Below are 24410 nucleotides of genomic sequence, written 5' to 3' on the forward strand. Positions count from 1 at the left end.
CTGGCAGAGCTATAGAGTTGGGCAGCACTTGGACAGGTGCATGGATAGAAATGGCCCAGAGGTATGGGTCAAATGTAGGCAAACAGGATTAGCTCAGGTAGACAGTCCAGTTGGCATGGATGAGTTGGACTATAGGAACTGTTTCCATACTATTTTAGACTATTTTACTTTTTTGAAGAGGTTATGAGGAAAGTTGACGAGGGTAAAGCAGTGGATGTTGTCTATATGGACTTCAGTTAAGGCCTTTGACAAGGTTCCGCACGGAAGGTTAGTTAGGAAGGTTCAATCGTTAGGTATTAATATTGAAGTAGTAAAACAGATTCAACAGTGGCTGGATGGGAGTTGTCAGAGAGTAGTGGTGGATAACTGTTTGTTAGGTTGGAGGCCAGTGACTAGTGGTGTGCCTCAGAGATCTGTATTGGGTCCAATGTTATTTGTCATATACATTAATTTGGGGGTCCATACCAAACCTCCTCAACCGTCTGAGGTGAAAGAGGCGCTCTTGTGACTTTTTCACCACACAGCCGGTGTGTACAGACCACATGAGGTCCTGAGTGATGTGGATACCAAAGAACTTCAAGCTGCTTATTCTTTCAACCCCAGAATTCTTAAAATTAAAAATTGTTAGAACAAGATAAAAATTCATTTCTATAAAATTGTTTGCATGTCTGTGATTATTTTATTAAAATTATACATCTTTGACTAACCTTGTTAAAACTTTCAATTATAATATCATTATTTTCAGTATTCTCAAATTATAATAATTATGATTATTATTAGTACCCTAAAGATGTCAAAAAGAAAAGCAGAAGAACTAAATGCTTTGAAGAACAAATGGCTTTTTGCAAATTGTTGATACAGAACAACTTTGCAGCAAAATCAAAAAATAAAAGTTGGTGATAACTTCGCATATCAAGTTACTGGTGATGTTCTATGCACAATTTGTCTGGAAGCGAAAGATGAGGGTGAGTTCAGTAGTCAAAAAAGGAGAAGAATGGAAGTTAGATTACTTAAAACACCATCTTAACCGAAGAATTCAAATGGATGTTATCAAATTACGCACCCAGAATTTTGGGCATGTTAACTAGAACTCCAAAAATGTAAGAAGCAAGAGTGGAAGAAGATGTGTAAAAAAAGTCTAACTCTGATATGGTCAAAATGGTAACCGATAATACTATCTTAGAAATTAAAATTAATTGTTCTGTACATTCTCTGCAAGAAATTCATGCACATATGGCTAAATATGTAATACACCAGAGAGTTGGCACAACAAGAATCCTGCATTTCAATTTGTTGAGTGCATCAGCTTTGTGCTTTAAAAACAGTTAATGGAAGAATTGCGGAAATCTACTTTCCAGTCACTAATTGCTGTTGAAGTGACAGACATATCTGTACAGAAAATGTTAACCTTCTATTTTAAGTTTTGACTGGAAAATAAAGCTTCCTATAAGTCTGTTTGTGGGTATTTTGAAACTAATTGCACATGACATTATCACTACTGTCGAAACAATAAAAAAAATTTATGTCATTAACAATCTAGATATTCAAAAGATAGTGATGCCTACATCCAACAGGACAAATGCTATGCTTAAAAAAATAATGGTGCTGCAGGAATTCTTCAATGAGCAATATAGTATTTGAGCAATACTACTTGACACAGAGATGACTTGGGATTAGATGACGCATGGAAAGAAAGTATTAGTTATGTAGGATATAGAAACACTGCTACGAACAGAGTAAACAATGTCAAGCAGGTTGTTGGTTAAAAAAGTAAGTTAGAAGAACTAGCCAATTTGCAGAATGCGATATTGTATCATTTAGACAACTAAACAACGTAAGATGGCTGACAAGACATTTTGCTGTTACCACTTTAACTAGGAATTACGAAGTTTTGATCCAGTATTGCTAAGACCAAGTTAGTTAATGTAATGATCCGATCACCAACTATTGCTTGAATAGTTTGACCAATCCACAATATCGAGTAGCAATAACTATCCTTAATGATATTTTAGAAGAGCTGGCACCTCTTTGTAAATACTTTCAGAAAAGTTGTTTGAATACAGTTGAAACATTGCAGTATGTAAAAGCAGAAATTAACAAGTCAGTCATAGCAACTTAGTGATAGCACTTATTGTTCAAAGTTCAAAATAAATTTTTTACCAAAGTACATATATGAAACCATTTACAGCCCTGAGATTCATTTTCTTGTGGGCATACTGAATAAATCTGTAGAGTAATAATCATAACAGAGTCAATGAAAGACCACCCAACTTTTGAGCATTCAACCAGAGTGCAAAAGAAAACAAATTGTGTAGGTGCAAAATAAGATATAATAATAATAATAATAAATAAGCAATAAATATTGAGAACATGAGATGAAGAGTTCTTGAAAGTGAATTTATTGATTGTGGGAACATTTCAATAATGGGGCAAATGAAGTTGACTGAAGTTATCCCCTTTGGTCCAAAAGCCTGATGGTTGTTGGGACTGGAAAAATTATAGTTCTGATGCAAGGCTGACCATACTGAGATAATGTTATTTAAGTCAAAGGTTGGGAGAATTAATTATGGTATGAGAGGCTCTGCAATGTGAATAGTAAAACCTTTTTCCTTAGCAGAGTTTTGTAACTAGGTGGCATTGAGTTAATAATGTTTTGGAGAGGAATAATTTTCACCCAAAAAGTGAAAAGAGCCTGCTACTCCATGCAATAAGATGGGGACAGAAACCTTCATTACTTACTTGGAAGAGCAAACCACACTACTGTTTGCCAAGAGCTGGGAAGTAAGTTAAACTGAAGACCACTTTTGACCAACATGAATGCAATGAGCCAGATAGTCTCCTCTCATTTCTTATAATTGTACTAGTCAACAGAAGCTCAGGACTTCATTGATAAAATTTCTCTAATGCAATGAGATACTTTGACAGACTCTATTATACAGAGCACATCACTGCAGATTAATTGCAATGCAGGCACAGAGTGAACTTCTTTAATTAAATTATAAATGAACAAAAGTGCTTCCACATCCTCATAAACTAGTTCTGACTGGATAATATTCAGACTCGGGATTTGGATTAAAGAGGGTCACCGTCTGCGTCCAGCAAAATAAAATGTGTGTTCTCAAAACCCTGCAGGAACTCAACTGTTCAGTTGACAGTTTCCTTCTATGGAAAGAAATAGACAATCAATGTTTTGGATTCAGATCTTTTAACTGGATTGGAAAGCCAGTATAAAGGGGCAACCAGAACAGCATACAATGCTCCAGATGCATCCTAACTAATTTTATAAACCTGCAACATAGCTTCCTGACTTTTGAAATCAAAACCTCAACTAATAAAGCCAAGCATGCCATACACATTCTTAACCACCCTATCAACCTGTGCAGCTACTTTCAGGGAATTACCAACATGGACCCTCTGCTCAATAACACTGTTAAGGGTCTTGTCATTAACAGTATACTGTCTGTTAATACATATAGTTAAAGTTCATAGTACATTCATTATCAAAATGTGCATACATTATATAATCTTGAGATTTGTCTCCTAACAAGCAGCCACAAAACAAAGAAACCCAAAAGAACCCATTTAAAATAAAAGACTGTCACTCAATGTGCAGAGAGAAAGAAAAACAGATCATGTAAACAATAACCACAAGCAGGTAGCGTTCTGAAGTCCACAAAGAGTGTCTGTGACGCATAGTTCAGCGGAGAGCCAAGTACACATCGTGGAGCACCGAGCTGAACTGGCCCATCCCTTGCTTTGGGCTCTGACTCTCTAACCTTTTCCTTCTGGCCCAGCACCTAAACCGATGTCTAAACATCAGGTTTAGTCACCTCAATACAGTATGGGGCCAGGACCCTGCCATCTCGCTTCGGCCTGTGCCTGGAATAAATAATTACATATATACTACTGCCTGACTTGCTAAGTTCATCCAGCATTTCATGTATGTTGTACAAGATAGGCTTGCTGACTAGTTGTAGATTTTTCCATATTGCCTAAAAACATGGAAGGGGGCTACTTGACCCATCAAATCTATGTCACTTTCCAGAACAATCCCATATCCCACAAATTTTCCCTCCTGCCACTCCCATTATCTAACCCTCAATTCTACCATCAGCTGACCTGATTAGACAAAATGTACAGCAGCAATTTAACCAGCCAACATACATACATTTGAAAAGCGGGAATAAACTAATGAAAATTTTACAGTAGGCTACTCGCACATCTTTGGGATGTGAGAAGAAACTGGTCACCAAGAGGAAACCATACTGCCATGGTGAGACTGCTGACTGTCCTTTAGCCTTATCTTCAATCCTTTGTATTTTCAGCCCAAAGGAAGGGGGGGGGGGGGAGAAGAGAGAATGACCAGGGTGGAAGAGGTCTCGTCTATGAACACGTGATACTCCAAGGCATAAAAGGCTTTGGACAAAGTATGTGTAGGTGGGACGAGTACAATGGCCTGGATGGAGACAATGGTTTCTGTGTTGTATGACTCTATGTGAAATAACCAATTAGCAAAGTTTTGATTCATATTAGGTATGTACAAATTTCTGCCATAAGCATATAAATTGTTTATATTTTTATGTCATGACTAATGACCTGTATTGTACATAATTAAAACTTTCCCAATTAAATATTTTTGAATCATAATGAAGTCCTTAAATATGCTCCAAATGTATATCTTCCCAATCCACTCAATTAAACTTTCTTTCTCACATCCTAATTCAGCAGTGAACAATGCTTCTCTGGACTGTTTAAACCTATGTAGCTGTCAAAACTCTTGGGTCTATTTAAAGATTTTCAACCTTTGCTCAATCTATTAAAGGCATATAAATCAAAATTCACATCACCATGTCCCTTATCCTCTTGTGAAACCATCAAACAGCAGGCACCCATCCAGTTGCTTGTCCAATTTCAGATTTTGCTGTAATTTTAACTTCTATTATACAGAGGGAGAGATTTCCTATTCATATTCAATAGAAAATCTCTTTTACCTTTCATGCTCACAAGCTTCCTTTGATATGAGTGGCACTTGATGTCAATGGTAATGAAGATATTTCATTCTTCTGTAGGGTGCTCCACAAGAATCTTTTAATAGGTCTTCTTTAAAAGGTTTTGTGTGCTTCTTCTTCTCGTGATCCAGCTTCAAATTATTTCACACCTTTCCTAGCACTTTGCTAAATCGTGCATCCTTTGTGAAAATGAGATTCTTTTTCCTCCTCCTGCTGAAAGCCTGTTTCTGCCTCTGAAATCTCCTCCAACCCAATAAGAACATAGAACAGTACACACAAAGAAACAGGTCAGTCAGGGCACAATGTCTGAGCTGAACATGGTGCCAAATTAAACTAATAGCCTCTTAAACATCACTATCATATCTACTTCCATCACTACCTCTGCCAGCTCATTCCACGCACTTGCCACTCTTTGCGTAGAGGAAAGCTTGCCAGGTGCATCATCTTTATACTTTCCTTTAAATGCATTTGAGCTTTAGTATTTGAGATACAAGCACTCCTCCAATTCCATCCACTAGAGCAGCCCCAAATTTAATTGTCATTTTATTGGGAGAATAAAGGATCATCACCCTGTCATAGTGAGTTCTGGAGATTCCGAGAGAGATGGAGTATGCAGCTTAGTCCTTGGCAGGGTCGCCCTGGGCAATAAGGTCAAGAGGGAGGTTCCAGACAAAAGGTGATCCAATCAAGACTTCCAACGGTGAAGCTGTTAGAAGCACCATAATGGCAGTCAAGGCGGAGGAAGGCTGCAGCATCAAAGAGTCCCCGGTTGTCTTGGATGTCATGCCAATAGACGCTGACCCCAATCTCTCAAGGACCACTTGGTGGCTGCCTGTGCATCAGCCTCCCCAAAGTCACAAACAAGCATTCACCATAAGGGAATAACCCCTTGAGGGAGCATCATACTCCCTCATCATTAAAATGTTAGTTAAAACCTACCTTTCTGTCTGGGCTTTTAGCCAACTGCTCTATTGCCTTCTTAGATAGAAGAATCTCAAAACTTGTTCATTTGAACACAGAATAGTCCAGGTGCTTCAGCCCACGATGTCAAAGTTCAAAAGTTCAAGGTGAATTTTATTAACAAAGTATGTCACCACATACAACCCTGAGATTCATTTTCTCGTGGCCATACTCAATACATCTATAGAATAGTAACTATAACTGACTCAGTGAAAGATCTACCAGAGTACAGAAGACAACAAACTGCATAAATGCAAATATAAATAAGAAGCAATAAATAACAAGAACATGAAATAACAAGATAAAGAGTCCTTAAAGTGAGATCATTAGTTGTGGGAACATCTCAGTGGATGGGAAAGTGATTGCAGATATCCCCTTTTGTTCAGAAGCCTGATGTTTGTGGGGTAGTAACTATTTTTGAACCCGGTGCTGTGGGCCATGAGGCTCTTGTACCTTCTACCTAATAAAAAGATCATACCAATCTTTTTACCTACTCTAAGATCAATCTAACTTTTCCCTCTTGCATAGGCCTCCATTTTTCTATCATCCATTTCCCTTAAAATGAGCTCCTGTAAAATGCCTTGGGATGGTCTTTTTTTAAATATGTGCAATCCATGTTTGGACCTAGGACAGATTCTTGGAGATGCTGACACCCGGGAACTTAAAGCTGCCCACCCTTTCTTGTTGAATTCTTCCATAAGATTCACTTATTTATCACATTGTAGCGATGTACTACATACAGAGCTAGAAACAATGACACGCAGTCAGTAAGTCGTTTCGAGACTAGTTTATTCAAACTTCGTGGCGCTGGCTTTTAATCCCTAGTTCCCGCCCTCTCCAGGCGGAAATGGCGTCAGAGGTGCATCACCAAAGTCTCTCCCCGCGCACGGGTTATTTGTGAGCCGGTTCACCTGCGCAGAAAGTGGGTCGCCACAATATGTACGTTGATACATCCAGGGAAATACATAATTTGCATTAACAACCAACACAAGGATTTGCTGGGGGCAGCCCACAAGTGTCGCCACACATTCCAGTGCCAGCATAGCATGTCCACAGTGTTCAACAACAGCACAAATAGCAACAACAACAACAAAACAAGAGCCTTTCCCATCCTCCCATCCATCCACACAGTCACACACAAACAGGTCTCCAACTCCAGGACAGACTGACTCCGGGCATTAAGATGGTTTGCATTCAGAGACTTTCATGTCTAAGCATTTCACTCCCCAACCTCATCCCTGAAGGAGCTGCTGGACAGAGTTCAGGAGCACACTACATGAAAAGAGTTAGGGCCTATTTGACCTTCAGGTGGCAGCTCCCCATCCTGTAATTTCTAAAGGAATCAGAAGTCAACATGAAAATAGTATTCAAGGCCAAAGGGAGCTGGCAACAGGGTGGTAGGATTGCAATTTTGGGAATTCAGGGAAACAGTACATTCACTTCCACAGATAGCTGATAGCTCCATTTGGCTTTGGGACACTTAGATATCAAAAATACCTAAGTCAGCCTGCTGTTCGTTGACTGCATCATCATCCCCTAAGTACTAATCAAAAAGCTTTGTTCAGGTCACTCGTCTGAGTGCTACTGGTACCACGTAACCCAGTACTACCTGTCGCACGGTCGGGTGGTCAGCGACTAAACTAGCTCCCCCACCCCCCAGGCTTGCCTGGAGAGGAGGGTGGCTAGACACCCTGCAGGATGAAAAGCAAGAACTGTCAAAGGGCAGATGAACCCTCTCGTAGGGTCAACGGCCATCTAGCAAACACGTGCCGTGAAGTGCAGAATTGGCATTCCTCACATCGAAGCTTGGCCTGACCATTCACTGCAACAGGACCTTCCCCCAGCCGTCTTGGACCCCACCATGCCACTGGATCCGGGAGGGGATGTTGAGAGGGTGGGTCTGGACCTGTGCAACCCCCTCCTCACCTAAAACCCATTCACACACTCGCTGTTCCTTTCTGAGGAACCACCATCATCCTATGGGATGGATAGCCAGAGAGAGAAGTTACTGCAACACCATTCAGCCAACTGATCTATCTCACTCCTGTCTCCTTCTCATCACGTTCTGATTCTGTCAACAACAGTCGCGTCGTCGGCAATAAATGGTAGATGGCATTTTGAGCTGTGCCTAGCTTCACAGTCATGGGCGTAGAGAGAGTTGACCAGTAGGTTAAACACTCATTTTTGAATTGCACCAGTGTTGATAATCAGGGAGGTAGAGGTGTTCTTTCTGATCTGCACAGACTGTCATCTCTGGTGAGGAAGTTGAGGATCCATTTGTAGATAGAGCAACTTTCCACATTTATCATCTTCAATTTGTATGTCTCTTATTATGTATATTTGATCATTGATGTGTTACCCACCTGGTCCTGTATTGCCACAAGGATGCCCTGTGTTTCTGGGAAAAGATTTCCAATTCTAAGCCAGGCACTTGATGTTTCCTTGTTGTCATCAAGTTTTATCAGATCATGGGGATGTCTTCCATTGATGTTGATATCATGGTCCCAGTTGTTAACTCCCAATCTTGATCCTAATATTCTTTGATAATATCATGGTCCCAATTGTTAATTTCCTTAATTGTTTCCAATTCTCTTTAATGATGGCACACCTGGAATCCACCAAAGACTCAGTATAAGAATCCATACGTCATAGCCATGACCAGACTAGTCTAGACTGTAGGTTCATTAGGGGTGTGACTCAGAGATAGTGGAGTCAAGGGATGTGGGGAGAAGGTAGGAATGGGGTACTGATTGTGGATGATCAGCCATGATCACATTGAATGGTAGTGCAGGCTTGAAGGGCTGAATGGCCTACTCCTGCATCTATTGTCTTTTAGAATAGATAAGTTGTACAATAAATATAGAAGAAAAATGCATTTAGAAAAAAGTCAGGTAGTGAGGAAGTGTCCAAGGGTTCAGTGTCCTCTATTCTGGGTCTCAATATGTTGAGGTAGTTATGAAGAAAGTATGACAGCAGCTCTATTTCATTAGATGTTTGAGGAGGTTTGGTATGCTAGCAAAGATTCTAGTATGTTTCTGCATACTTACTATGGAGATTATTTTAACTGGTTGTATTATTGTCTAGTATGGAGATGCCAATGCACAGGATCAGAAAAAAGCTGAAGAGTTTTGTAAACTCAGCCAAATTCATCATGGGCACTAGCCTCCCTATCATCAAGGACATCCTCAAAATACAATACTCCAATAAGTAGCATCCATCATGAAGGGTACCCCCCCCCCCTCAGTTCTCTGTACTACCATCAAGAAGGAGGTGTGGGAGCCTGAAGCCAGACTCAATATTTTAGGAACAGCTTCTTCTACTCTGCCATCAGTTTTCTAAATGATCCATGAACCCATGAACACTCCCTCTCTATTTTGTTCTCTTTTTGGACTAATTATTTATCTTTTGTGATATATTCTCATTGTAATTTATATTAATTTTTCTGTACTGCAGTATAATGCTGCTGCAAAACAACAAATTTCACAGCCTATGTCAGTGATAACAAACCTGATTCTGATTGAGTTGATTCATCTTAACCTAATCACAATTGAATGTCAGCTCAAAAGCCTTTGCTTTTGTGCTGCTTCACAAGAAACTTAAATTCAGTTTCAAGTTGATTGTGATGGGTGTACATGGCCAAGGTATAAATGTCATGAAAATTATCCTTGTACATCAGCACCCTACATAACAGATGGCAAGCATAAATTACATTAGCAAATTAACACAAGTCAATCAGGACTTGTACCACTCAATGCACAAAAGTAATATAATGTCCATCCAAGGTTGAGAGAAATATAGTCTGAGGTAGAAATGAGATTTTTCAGGTCAGTTCATGAAGATGTAGGTAGTGGGGAAGAAGCAGTTGCTAGTGTGAGTCATCAGGTTCCTTGTCTAATAGCAGCAGAGAGAAGAAGATATAGTCCCTAATGTTGGATCATGCTGTCTGCCTGAGGCATTGCCTCTTCTGGATCTCCTTGATGGTCGGGAGACCAGTATTCACAATGGAAATGCTTAAGTTCACCACTCTTGTGTTCCATACATTGCAGTCACCATACCAGGCCAAGATACAGTTTTGGACAGCACATTCATCCCCAAAAATATCTTTTTAACCCACTGCTCTGCTCTCTCTAAACTCATGAGTGTCTGGCTAGGCACAACTGAAATGCCATCTATAAATTCACCAATAACGTAACTATCGTTGGCAGAATTTCAGATGGGGATGAAGACGTGTACAGAAGCAAGATAGATGAGGTGGTTTGGTGGTGTCACACAACAGCCTTGGACTCATTTTCAGCAAGACAAAGAAATTGTGGACTTCAAGAAAGGGAATTTGAGGGGACACATTCCAGCCATCATCAAGGGATCAGCAGTGGAAAGGATGATCAGTTTTAAGTTCCTGGGGTTGAACACTTCTGAAGATCCATCCTGGGTGCAAAGGCACGATAGCAGCTACATTATATTAGGAATTTGAGGAGACTTGTTATATCACCAAAGACCCCTACAAATTGCTACAAATGTACTGTGGGGACCATTCTATCTGGGTGCATCACCACCTGGTATAGAGGGGCTACTGCAGAGGGTTGGAAAAAGCTGCAGAGAGTTGCAAACTCAGCCAGCCTCAACCTCCCCAGCAACAAGAACATCTTCAAAAGGCAATGTCTCAAGAAGGAGGCATCCATCATTAAGGAGCCAAGCACCCAGGTCATGGCCTCTTTTCATTGCTATCATCAGACGTGCAGGAGCCTGAAGATACACACTCAACATTTCAGGTACATTTTCTTCGCCTCTACTGTCAGATTTCTGAAAGGACAATGAACCCATAAAAACCACCTCACTTTTTTTTAATATCTCCTTTTGCATTACCTACTTAATTAAATTTTTATACAGTATAATAATTTATAGTTCTTTTTTATTATGTGTTATGAAGTACTGCTGCTGCAAAGCAACTAATTTCATGACAAATGTCAGTGATATTAAACCTGGTTAAACCCGATTCTCTCTGATGCGATGGCTTAAGATGCTACTAATCCAATCCAATATCAGTTTAAAAGCCCTTACTTTTTAATAACACTTCACATTCAAGTTTATGGACATACAGAGCCAGAGTATCAATGCACATTTAATCACAATTGTATATAATTCACCTGGAGATACTGAATGGTGTAGGAGTCCATTTGATAGTTTTCTCAATTTAAAGTTAATATTTACAATTGCAGAAAACATAGGTGATGAGTTTTTAAGAGGATTGACAGAAAATCAAACATAGCTCTTTTTTTATTATTATGTGAATCAAGAAATGAACTGTGAATGCTGGAAATCTGAGGTAAAAAGAGAAAATGTTGGAAACACTCAGCAGGACATGCAGGTGTATCTCAGGCTTGAATTGAAAACTCTATTCCTCTTCCCACAGATATTGCCTGACTTGTTGAGTTTTCCCTCAAAGTCTGTTTTAGTTACATCTCAAAACAGTTGTAATTACACGTAAAACAGTTTGAGACTCCCTCTTGCAAGTCAATATTCTGCAAAATGATCATATTACTTGTAATATTTCCACAGTTCTGCTCCATAATGGAGAAAGAAGCACGTGTATTACCATAAGACCACATGATATAGGAGCAGAATTAGGCCATCTGGCCCATCGAGTCTGCTCCGCCATTTCATCATGGCTGATCCATTTTTCCACTCAATCCCAATCTTCTGCCTTCCACCCATATCTCTTCATACCCTGACCAATCAAGAATCTATTATATATATATACATACATAAAGGCTTTGCCTCCACAGCTGCCTGTGGCAAGGAATTCCACAGATTCATAACTCTGGCTAAAGAAATTTCTCCTCGTCTCCACTGTAAAAGGATGCTCCTCTATTCTGAGGCTGTGTTCTCTGTTATTGGACTCTCCCACTCTAGGAATCATCCTCTCCACATCAACTCTGTTAGGTTCTTTCACCATTCGATAGGTTTCAATGAGGTCATCTCTCATTGTTCTGAATTCTAGACAACACAGGCCCCGAGCCTTCAAAAACATTTCATATGACAAGCCATTCACTTTGGAATCAATTTTATGAACCTCCTCTGAACCGTCTCCAGTTTCAGCACATCCTTTCTAAGATAAGGGACCCAAAACTGCTCACAATCCTCCAAGTGAGGCTTCACCAATACTTTATAAAGTCTCAACATTACATCTTTGCATTTATATTCTAGTCCTCTTGATATGAAATTTAACATCATATTTACCTTTCACACCATACACTCAACCAGCAAATGAATCTTCAAGTCCTGCACAAGTACCTTTGCCTCAGTTTTTTGTATTTTCTCTCCAGTAAAAATATAGTCATCCCTTTAATTTCTTCTACCAAGGTGCATGACCATACACTTCCCAAGTTGTATTCCATCTGCCACTTCTTTGCCCATTCTCCTAACCTACCTAAATCCTTTAGTAGCCTCTCTACTTCCTCAAAGCTACCTGTCCATTTACTTATCTTCATATCATCTGCAAACTTTGCAACAAAACCATCAATTCCGATGCCCATTTTAAATACTATTTCTGTTTTTGTACTAGTTTTTATTTAATTTAATATACACATATATTCTTACTGTACTTGATTTACATATTTATTTCTGATCTGCATTATTGTGTATTGCGTTGTGCTGCTGCCGCTAAGTTAACAAATTTCATGACATATGCCGGTGATATTAAACCTGATTCTGGTTTTGAGTAGTTTGAGGAAAAGACAGGATTGGTCCACAAGTTAAAGTACTACATCAGAGCAAGACTACTGTTGATGGGATTTGCCAGGAAAGGGATGTCTGGTAAGTATAAATCTTTTTAGAAGTGAGATTTGGAAAATTCACAAGCAGCATGTTTCTATTGGAATGAAGAACAAGACTGGCAGGATTTGGGAATCTTGGCTTATGAAGACAGAGTAGATGATGTTGTTGACATGGATTTTAGCAAGTCTTTTGCCTTTATAGATTGGTCTGGAAATTTAGATCACATGGAATCCATGGGGTATTAGCCAAATGGATACACAAATGCTTAGTGAAAGGAGAGAGGGGAGGCAGTGGAGGATTATTTTTTGCATTGGGGACCTGTAATTAATAATGAACCATAGTGTTCAGAGCTGGGTCCACTGTTTATCAAATATTACAATGATCTGGATGAAAATATAGGTTAATAATCAACATGGTTGTAAATTACACCAAAAGTTATGATTATAGTGGACAATGAAGAAGGTTACGTGAAGCGTCTCAGCTTGAAACGTCAACTGTACTCTTTTTCATAGATGCTGCCCAGCCTTCTGAGTTCTGCCAGCATTTTGTGAGTGTTGCTTGGATTTCCAGCATCTGCAGATTTTCTCTTGTTGATGAAGAAGGTTGTCTGAGGTTACAACAGGATTTAAATAGATCAACTGGGAAAGTGGATGGAGGAATGGGAAATGGAATTTGACTCAGACAAGTGTGATGTAATGCATTTTGGGATCAACCCAGGGCAGGACATACATAGTAAAAATGCAGATTCTTGGGAAGTGTTGTAGAACAAAATAACCAAAGGGTACAGGTACATGGTTTCCTAAAAGGCAAATTGGTGAAGAATGGAACAAGCATTCATGTAACTTAATTAATAAATTGGGATATGAATCAGGAGAGTTGAGATGTTATGTCACAACAGTACGAGAAGTTGATGAGAGTGCATTTAGAGTATTATCTGTGGTTTTGTACTTTATACTTTAAAAAGGATATGATTGAGCTAGAGAGGGTGCAGAAAAGATACATAAGGATGTTTCTGGGATCTGAGGGCAAGAGCTATAGGGACTAGATTTCCATGGTGTGAATGAAGCTGAGGGGTGACCTTACAGAGTTTTAAAATCATGAGCGGGATTGATAAGGTGAATTGACGCAGTATTTTTCAATAGGTAGGGGAATCTGAAACCAGAAGGCATAGGTTGAAAGTGAAGGGGGAAAGTTGTAGATGCAAGCTCAGAGGGAAGTGTGGGTGTGGTGAACTACATATACTTGTCTGGACACGCCCCCCCCCCCTCCGCTGACTGCTCCTGTGGCTCCTCCCACAGACCCCGGAGGGGTCTGTGGAGGCACAGACCCTTCCTCAGTCTTCAGGATGTTGCGTGCTGGTCATTTGCTGCTTGTGCTTTCTTCCAGCCAATAAAAGCCGACCTTAACCCACGTCTCAGAGTTATTGATGGTGCATCAGTGGGTAAATGGAACAAGATGCCAGAGGAGATGGTAGAGAGGTGGGAACAATTACAAAATATAAAAGAGATTTGGATACGTACATAGATTGGAGATGTTTAAAGCAGGGGTTCCCAACCTTTTTTATGTTGTGTGCCAATACCATTAAGCAAGAGGTTCATGGACCTCAGGTTAGAAAACCCTGGTTTAGTGATATATAAAGCAAGAGCTGGCAAATGGGATTATTTCAGATAAGTACGTTGGTCCACCTGGAAGAGTTGGGTTGAAATATGTCTTAATGTTGTAAATCTTTGTAATTCTGTGGCTCCTGTACTCAGACTCAGGTGTACAATAGAACCACACTTTGCAGCCTATGATCATTCTGCCCATTGACCTCTGTGACCCCTTCATAAGAACTTCTCAGTATGTTTCTCTACTTAACCACAGTTCACAAGTATTGCCCTGAAATTGTTCTCCAGCCACTTCTGAGAATTGTTAAGAACTGGTCATACTACAAAAGTTTTGAAGTCAGACCATGTAAGGAGGGAGGAGTAAAGGCATTTGTGAAGTAGATGTGAGTTACAACAATCAAACAGCTTCATTCAGGCTTATTCAGTTATATTCTTCTGTACTAATTTATGCCAAAATTGACACCAATATTGAGACTAGTTTTTCTTGGAGATTAACTTAATTACCTTAATTTAAATTCCCCATCTGTTGTGATGGGAATCAAATTCTCATCTCTGCATCAAAATCCAAGGCCTCAGGATATTTAATGTAACCTTCTCCCCTGCTCATTCCCCACAGCCCCACACATTTTCGCCTCAGTGAGATTCAGAAAGATTAGCGTTGTGAAGGATTGCAGCAGCTTTGATTTATTGAATTCCCTTTGAAAGTTATTAGTGAATCTGCTTCTGCCTGAATCTGTTTCAGGTACCATTCTCCACAGCTTAACAACCCCTCTTCAGTTTCTTCTCTCGTATTGCTTCTGGTTTTTATATCAAGAGGGATAATTGGCGAATTCATATAATATGTGAAATAAAAACTTTATCTTTTAGTACAAATGGGAGACTTCTATTAAGTCTATGACTGACTTGTGAGCGCCTCTTGGGTCAGTTGCCAGATGACGAACAAGAAGGGACTTGGTTCACCTCCCCATCTCTGGAAAAGAGACTAACAAAGAATCAGCTATCAGTTACAACCACATGGGCCAATATCCCAAATACTGATCATGGAAACATTGCGGTGTGGCTAAAAGAGAGTTGTAAGTGTCCTACCCATGGCGACTTGCCTCACTGCTTGATGAACTGAAGCTGAGGCTATGGTCTGCTCTGGGCTGGGCTCCGTCTCTATGGAATCACTTTTGTTCTGAATACTGGTGCTTGCTTTTATTGTTTATACATTGTGTGTGTTTCTTTTCTGTCTGCCCATTGGGTTCTAATGGGTTTCTTGTTTTGTGGCTGCCTGTAAGCCATCGAATCTCAAGGTTCTATGATTTATACGTACTTTGAGCTTTTAACTTTGAACTTTGAACACTTTCTTCTGGAAAGTGACTCCAGGCATAACTGTCATTGTTCTGAGTTATATAATTAACAGCAGTGAGGTCACTTATGTCTCAACATGACTATTTGGTGGATAATTGATATATTCCCGTAAAATTTTCCAACTTCTTCTATTTGTGTGGCTTTTTATTAGTTATTTACAGAGTAATGGAGTCACTCAGCATGGAAATAGGCCTGTTAGCCCAGCTCGCACATGCCAACCACGGTGTCTACCAAGCTAGTTCCATTTACCCACATTTAACCCACATCCAGAGAACATAAGAGCATAAGAAATCGGAGCACATGTGAGCTATCTGGCCCATTGATATTCAATAATATCATGGTTAATCTGGTCATGGACTCATGTCCATCTCCCTGACATTTCCCTGTAACCTTTAATTCTCTTGCTATGCAAGAATCTGTCTATCTGTGTCTTAAATATATTTAATGAGGTCTTAAACAGGTAGATTGTAAGATAAAGACATCAAAACATACAGAGAAATGCATCATTTTGCATCAAATCAAATAGTGATGACTGTACTGGGGCTGCCCACAAGTGTCACCACACTTCTGTCACCAACATTGCATGCCCACTACAGACTAACCCTTAACTGTATGTCTTTTGAATGTAGAAAGAAACCAGAAGAAACAAATGTGGTGACGAAGAGAAACTACAAATTCCTTATGGACAGCAGCAGGAATCAATGGCTGCTGCAAAGCTTTGCATTCAACGCTGAGCCTCCCTTGTGAGTCGAGAATTCATCTTATCATTCTAGGATAACAGTGGGTAGAAGATGTCCTTGAGCCTGGTAGTACATACTTTCAGCTTCTCTGTGGATTGTCACCTTATCGCGATGGAGAAGCTTGTGTGGTCCTGTGATCCCAAGAACGATGCTGTCTGCAGCTAAGCTCCTGGTAGGGTCACCCATGGCAGTAAGGTCGAGGGTGAGGTCCCTGACAAAGAACAATCCAAGCAAGACCTCAACGGTGGGACAGGTGGAAGAAGTTACTCCAAACTCAACGGCTGTGAAGGCGGATGAAGGTGCAACAAATCCATCAGCTCCAGTCATCGTGGTCTCCATGCCATCGGAATCAGTTGATTGACTTGTGAAGTATCGTGTGCTTCTGGGAGTGCAACATCAATTACTCATTAAACAAATACAAAGTCTCCTGGCACCTCATCAACTATGTCATCATACGATCTCAGGACCAACAAGGTGTATTGATAACAAGAGCTGTTATTGGTGCCGATGAGTGCTGGATAGACCATCGGCTCATCTCGTCCATCATGAGAATGAAGATTCGGCCCAAAAGGAAACACCAAAATCAGAACACTATTAAGAAATTTAATGTTGACATCTTTCAAGATGTCAACCATGTACAGAAGTTCCAAACAAATCTTCAAAAACAACTGCCTCAACAAATCCCACCATCTGTAGAACACTGGAATCAATTGAAGAATGCTATCATCACCATCTGCAAAGATACAATTGGGATCAAGACGAGAAAAACATCAGGATTGGTTCGATGATAATGACAAACTACTCCAACAGCTCATCAACGAAAAGAGAAAAGCTTTCATTACTTTACAAAATGACCAACAATCAGCTACCAAAAGGAAACGCTATCAGGAATGAAAGGCTGCAGTCTGGAAGAGCACCCGAAACCTGAAAAACCAATGGTGGAGGAAGAAAGCTTGGGAAATCCAACAACTTGCAGACACCAATGACACTCGAGGCTTTTTCTAAGCAACTAAAGCTATTTTTGGCCTTTCCACTCATGGTAAAGCCCTCCTCAAAAGGATGGAGGAAGCACTTTGAAAATCTTCTAAATCAAACCATCTCATTTGACAGGAATGTGGTTAACAACATTCCAAAACAGCCTGTTGTCTTGAAGAAGTCAAGGAAGCTATCAGAACCTTGAAAAAAAAACAAGGCCGCTGGACTAGATGGAATACCAGCTGAGTTCTACAAAATTAGAGGTAACCTGCTTCATTATCAACTGCATCAATTTCTCATCAAGATCTGGATAAATGAAGACCTGCCAGCAGACTTTAGAAACTCAGTAATCATTACCATCTACAAAAGGAAAAGCAATCGATCTGAATGAGGAAACTATCATGGATTTTCCCTGTAGCAACGGCAGGAAAGATCCTCATCCGCATCATGAACAACCAGCTCAAGCCTTTAGCCGGAAAGATCCTTCTGGAAACAGAAGCCGGTTTTAGACCATCATGAGAGCAATCGACATGATCTTCGCAATGCGACAACTACAAGAAAAATGTTGTGAACAACTTCAACCTTTGTACATGACATTCATTGACCTCACCAAAGCCTTTAACTCAGTATCAAGAGAACTCCTATGGGAAGTCCTATCTACCTATGGATGCCCTGAAAAGTACATTCGAATCCTGAGGCTCCTCCACAATGGCATGCTTGTCACAGTCATGGTCAGCAATAGTAACTGTGAGCCTTTTCAAGTTAGATCAGGAATAAAACGGGGATGCATGATTGTCCCAACTTTGTTCACCATCTTTATTGCGACCATCATCTACATTATCAAGGACCGTCTACCCCCAGGAATCGAAATTGTCTACAGAACAGATGGCAGACTTTTCAATCTTGCCCGTCTCAAGTCCAAAAACAAGACATCCACAAGTTCCCTCATCGAGTTCCAATACGCAGATGACAACAGTGTTGCAGCTCTTTCAGAAAACCACCTACAACAGATTCTGACTGCCTTCAACCATGCATACACGAAACTTGGACACCATCAATTCCAAGAAGACTCAGATAATCTACCAGCTGTCTCCAACTGAGACAAATTGGATTGAACCATCAATTCATCTTGGCAAAATAACCCTGGAAAACGTGGACCACTTTTTGTATCTTGGAAGTCACCTCTCCTCCAATGTCTACCTTAATGATGAGAGCCAACATCATCTTAAATGTGCTGGAACAGCTTTTTGATGTCTCCGAACAAGAGTCTTTCATGATCATGACATCCAAACAGACACCAAAATGTTAGTGTTGTTACGTACCCGTGGGTATCTTGTGCCTATCACATGACCGTGATGTAATTGAGGCTATGCTGGACATGAGGTAATAGTCTTGTGATGGTGGAGTGATGTCATTTTCCTGCCACTGAGAGGTCATGTGACAGTTTTTTTTCAACAGGGTATAAAAGGAGAACCCCTCCCTTTGGGGGGGTAGTTTGTGGCTGAATTCGCCAGTGACTCCATGTTGCTGCGTATTCGATGTTTATTTTAAAGTGGAGTTTTACTTTCTGCCTTAAGTCAAAGTTTATTGCCAACAGTTTTGCTACAATACTGCCAGTTAGAATCCAGTCGGAGAGTGAAGATTCGTCGAAGTTCGGGAAGCTGAAAGATCGAGGGAAGTTGATGTCGACTGTGAAGCAGGTTCGACCTTTATTTAGTCTTCGTACAAGGAATTCATAACGTGTCCGTGTTGACTCCTGCTTTGCCAAAAGAGCAGAAAGAGTTGGATGCAAAGTTTCGCCAAGGAAAGGTCAGTGCCTTCAAGCCGTTTTATTTCCTTCAATTGTAAATCCATCTGCAAAGCATACTTCAGCAGGGATCAGCAGTAACATTGAGAAAGAGGATTTAATTCAAAGAAAGTCTCTCCTTTAATTGACTATAAATCATCTTGGACTTTTTGCAATACTATTTTAAAGAACGGATTTTGCATTTCTCGCTTTAAGGACTGTTCGAGCTGCCGTATCGCAGCTGACTTCCGGTTAAGTTAGTCGTTTGTTTACTTTTGGGGTTTTTTTTAGCAGTGTTTAATAAATGTTTTACTTGTTATAAAAAACCTGTCACAATTATATATTCATTATTGCTGGATCAAAACAGTGTACAAAGCAGTGGTAATCCCAATGCTCCTGTATGCATCAGTAACCTGAACAACATACCGATGACATACCGAAGGCACTCAAAGTTCTATCAACGCTGTTTCGAAACATCTTAAGTATCAGCTGGGAAGATAGAAGAACCAATGTCAGCATGCTAAATGTAGCATAAACAACAAGCATTGAAGCCTACGTCATCAAGAACCAACTAAGATGGAGTGGTCATGCTGTTCGGATGAAAGATGAACGTCTGCCGAAACAAATCTTCTATCCAAGCTTAAAGAAGGTAAACGTAAAAGAGGCGGATAACAGAAGAGATTCAAAGATGTCTTAAAAGCCAACATGAAGAAATGTAACATTGACATCAACAATTGTGAAACCAATGCCAAGGATAGGAAAGTCTAGCAAGCCATCATCAGAGAAGGAACTGCAATTTTCAAAGCCAACAGATGTGCCGAATTAGAAGAAAAGAGAAGAAAATGGAAAGAGAAGCAGCAACAACCAAAGCCCGATCTGCCATCTGGAACTATCTGTGCTGAATGCGGAAGAACTTTCAAAGCCAAGATTGGACTTATAAGCCTCTTGAGAACCCATAAATAGATCAAGAGAATGAAGACCATCATCCTCGACCTCGAGGGATAGCCACGATGATGACAACATACTTTCAGGCTTTTGTATCTTTTGCCAATGGGATGGGGAGAAGAGGGAATGTGCAGAGTGGGTGAGGCCTTTGATTATGTTGGCTGATGTACTGAGGCAGCGAGGTGTAAACAGAGTCTATGGAGGGGAGGCTGGTTCCTATGATGTGTATAACAGTGTCCATGACTCTGCAATTTCTTGGGGCCAATGGCAGAGCAGATGCTGTACCCAGCTGTGATTCCTGCAGATAGAAACCTTTCTGTGGTGCGTTGATAAAAGTTGGAAATCTGCAACTAGTAGGAGAAAACAAACAAGTCAGTTACACAAGTACTCTGAAAACTGAGTTATCACCCAATAGAAGATAATCTTCTCCCCATTTGGCCACCATCAAAACTAAATAAAGATATAGTTTACAAACACAGGAAAATCTGCAAATGCTGGAAATCCAAAGCAAAATGCATACAAAATGTAGGAGGACTTCAGCAGCCTTGGCAATATCCATGAAAAAGAGTAACCAGTTGTCATTTCTGGCCATGACCCTTCATCAAAAATAGTATTTACAGATTAATAGCAAAATAAGAGAGATAGGAGATAGAAAGTAGGGAGGCAACAAGGGAATAAAGGACAGAGGTATGAAGGTTAACAGATAATGGCAGACACAGTCGAAGTTTACATCTGAAAATTTTGGGATAATCTCAAATTCCATTGGTGGTATTCATCCTCAGCAAGGACATGGAAGAGATGGGAATAGGACAGTGGACACTTAAGAGAATTTGTATGCATGTTCAATGTGAACATCTCCACTTCTTATTTTGCAACCCACCATGGATGACTATCCTCTCTTAAACTAGTAACTGACTATGAACATGAGATATGATTCAGACAAGATCCATTGCCTGGCCTCATTAATCACCTTTATCGTGTCCTCAGAACTCTCAACTAAGCTTGTAAGACATACCTTCCCTACACAATGACAATGCCAAAAATTGCAAGAGAAACCCTGACTTCTGGAAATATATTATTGATTCTTGCATTTCTCACAGTTTCTGTCACTCAAGAACACCCTGAGAACAATGACAGTCAAAACAGTAAAAATTAAATCACACCTCCATCAAAGTGTTGCAGAATCTCCAAGACCACACTACAGTGAGAAACACGTCCAACCTTGAAGAGGATGGGCTACATCATCAGAAGACCATAAGCCTATTAAAGTGCCTAATAAAGACATTAAAGACATGTCCAGTGGCATGTAATTGCTAACAAGCTTTCCCAGGTGAATGCTTTGAAAGTATTGGATCCTCTGTTTTGAAAGTTTTGCTTTTGAGTAAAATGACCAGACATACTGGAGCAGATCCAAGCTGCCGATGGCACAGTGCTAGGATGGTAAATGAGCTGTGAAGATAATATCAAGAATCTGCAATGGGATGTAAACAAGTTAAGTGAAAATTTAGACAATCACATTCTCCTTCTTTGTCTTAAGAAGACACCTGGTTACAGAACAACTGTTTAGAGCACTGATCAGTTTTGGTTGTCCTGTTATAGGAAAGAAGTCATTAAACTGTGATGGTATTGGGTTCCCTGTCTGCCAAGCCTAGCTTACTTCCCTATCTGCAGTCTGCGACGAGGGTTCATTGCCATTGCTACTGCTTAAATGGTGCCCCCCCCCCCAACACCATCACAGAGGAAATACTTCTGGGTAACAAAGGAGTTTAAAAAATTACCTTACACAAATAACTCTGACACGTTGGCAAAGCCACACTGTTGCTGTAAAAACTGAGGTTTACAATAAGCTTCTCAGGCCCTGGAAAGGGAATCATCATACCAACGCTGGAATGGTTCAAAAAAGATTTCAAAGGATTGGTGGCTTGATCCATGTTCAATGTGAACACCTCCACTTCTTATTTTACAATCCACCATGGGTGACTATCCTCTCTAAGGACAGGCTGAATAGGTTCAACCTTTTTCCCTGGTGTATACAAGGCTGAGGTATTGACCTTATAAGTTTATAAAACTATGAGATGCATAGATCCGGTGAATGGCCACAATATTTTCTGCAGGGTAGGGGAGACCAAAACTAGAGGGGAAAGATCTGAAGGAGACGTGAGGAGCTACTTCTACAGTGTATAACAAACAAGCTGCCAGAAGAATTGGGCAGAGTTACAATGTTTAAAGGACATTTTTGTACAGGTATGTGGATGGGAAAAGAATAGGGGGATTCCTAACCGGGGGTCCATGGACCCCTTGCTTAATGGTAATGATTCAAGGCTTAGGAATCCCTAGGTTAGAGGGATATAGACCAAATGCAAGTAAATGGGACTAGTTTGGTCGGGAAACATAGTCAGCATGGAAGAGTTGGGCCGAAGGGCCTGTTTCCCTTTTGTATAGCTCTATGATTCTATGACTATGATTCTGTGATTTATTTTTATTTCAACTCTGAATTGAAGCAAAGAAATATTGTTTAAAAAAGGCGTCTGTTGAATGCTAGATACCATAAGACTTAGGAGCAGAATTAGGCCATTTGGGCCATCAAGTCTGCTCTGCCATTTCATCATGTCTGATCCAATTTTCCCTCACAGCCCCCATTTCCTGCCTTCTCCCCATATCCATTCATGCCCCAACTAATCAACAATTATCAACCTTGGTCTTAAATATACATAAAGACTTTGCCCCTACAGTTTCCTGTGGTAAAGAATTCCAGATTCACCATACTTTGGCTGAAGAAGTTCCTCCTCATCTCCATTCTAAAAGGATGCCCCTCTATGCTGAGGCTATGTACTCCGGTTTTAGGCTCTCCCATCATAGGAAATACCCTCTCCATATCCACTATCAAGGACTTTCACCAATCTATAGCTTGAATGAGATTGCCTGTCATTCTTCTGAATTCCAGTGAATACAGGCCCAGACCCATCAAATGCTCTTCATATTACAAGCTGTTCAAATCTGTAATCTTCATTTCTTCTACCAAAGTGCATGACCATACACTTCCTGACACTGTATTCTATCTACCTTCCTTTCCTTTACCCATTTTCCTAATCTGTCTAGGTCCTTCTGTAGTTCTCTACCTCCTCATATCTATTTGCCTCTCCACATGCCTTCATATTGTCTGCAAGCTTTGCAACAAAGCTGTCAATTCCATCATCCAAATCATTAACGCGCAACATAAAAAGAATTGATCCCAAAGCAGATCCCGGTGGAATACCACTAGTCACCAGCAGCCAACCAGAAAAGGCTCCCTTCTGGCAAGATTTTCCCTTAAGGAAAGTATGCTGACTATGGCCTATTTTATCATGTGCCTCCAAATATCCCAAACCCCAAGCCACATCCTTGTCACGTACACACAACCCTGTAAAAGTATCAGCAACAATAAAACACACCTGGAGTCTGGTTTTGCTGTTAACAAAACACTATTTGTAACTACATCATACTGTAACTTAAACCAGGTAAATCAAGAGTTAACAGTGTTATGCATATATAGGTGTAAAAATAAAGTTCCAGATATCAGGGGTCATGAAATCTGTGAAGTTACCACTACTAAGGAGAAGGTTTTTGGAAAATTGAAAGGTTTTAAGATAGAAGCATAAAATTGCTTCCAGAAACTTCAGCCATTGTTGCTCTGCCATCATTCCTGCCAGTGTTCTTTTTCTGGCTAACTCCTCTTTCATGCCTCTGTAATTCCCTTTACTCCACTGTAATATTGGTGCATCTTACTTTAGCTCCTCCTCCCCAAATTTCAGGGTGAATTCTGTAACACTATGATCATTTTCCCCTAAGGATTCTTTTACTTTAAGCTCTCTAATCTATTCCAGATCATTGCACAACACCCAACCCAGAATAGCTGAACCCCTAGTGGGCTTAACCATGAGCTGCTCTAAAAATCTACCTCATAGGCTTTCCAGAAATTCCTCCTCTTGGAATCCAGCACCAACCTAATTTTCCCAGTATACTTGCATATTGAAATCCCCCATGACTATTGCAACCTTGCTACTTAATAAAACATGATAGATATCATGTTACTGCATGATAGAACAAGCGCAAAGGCCATGGGAACTGGTAAATGGAGATCACTTCTGTTGCACTGCCCCCACTCAACACACTCTGATTCTCAATCTCTCAATCCCACTCGCTCCCCAACATCACTTGTAGTCGAGTATGACTCTTGTACTGGTGGATCTGCTCACTTGTGGGTCTTGAGATGACTGAAGAG

The sequence above is a fragment of the Hypanus sabinus genome, chromosome 3, assembly GCF_030144855.1.
Source record: "Hypanus sabinus isolate sHypSab1 chromosome 3, sHypSab1.hap1, whole genome shotgun sequence".
Taxonomy (NCBI): Eukaryota; Metazoa; Chordata; class Chondrichthyes; order Myliobatiformes; family Dasyatidae; genus Hypanus; species Hypanus sabinus.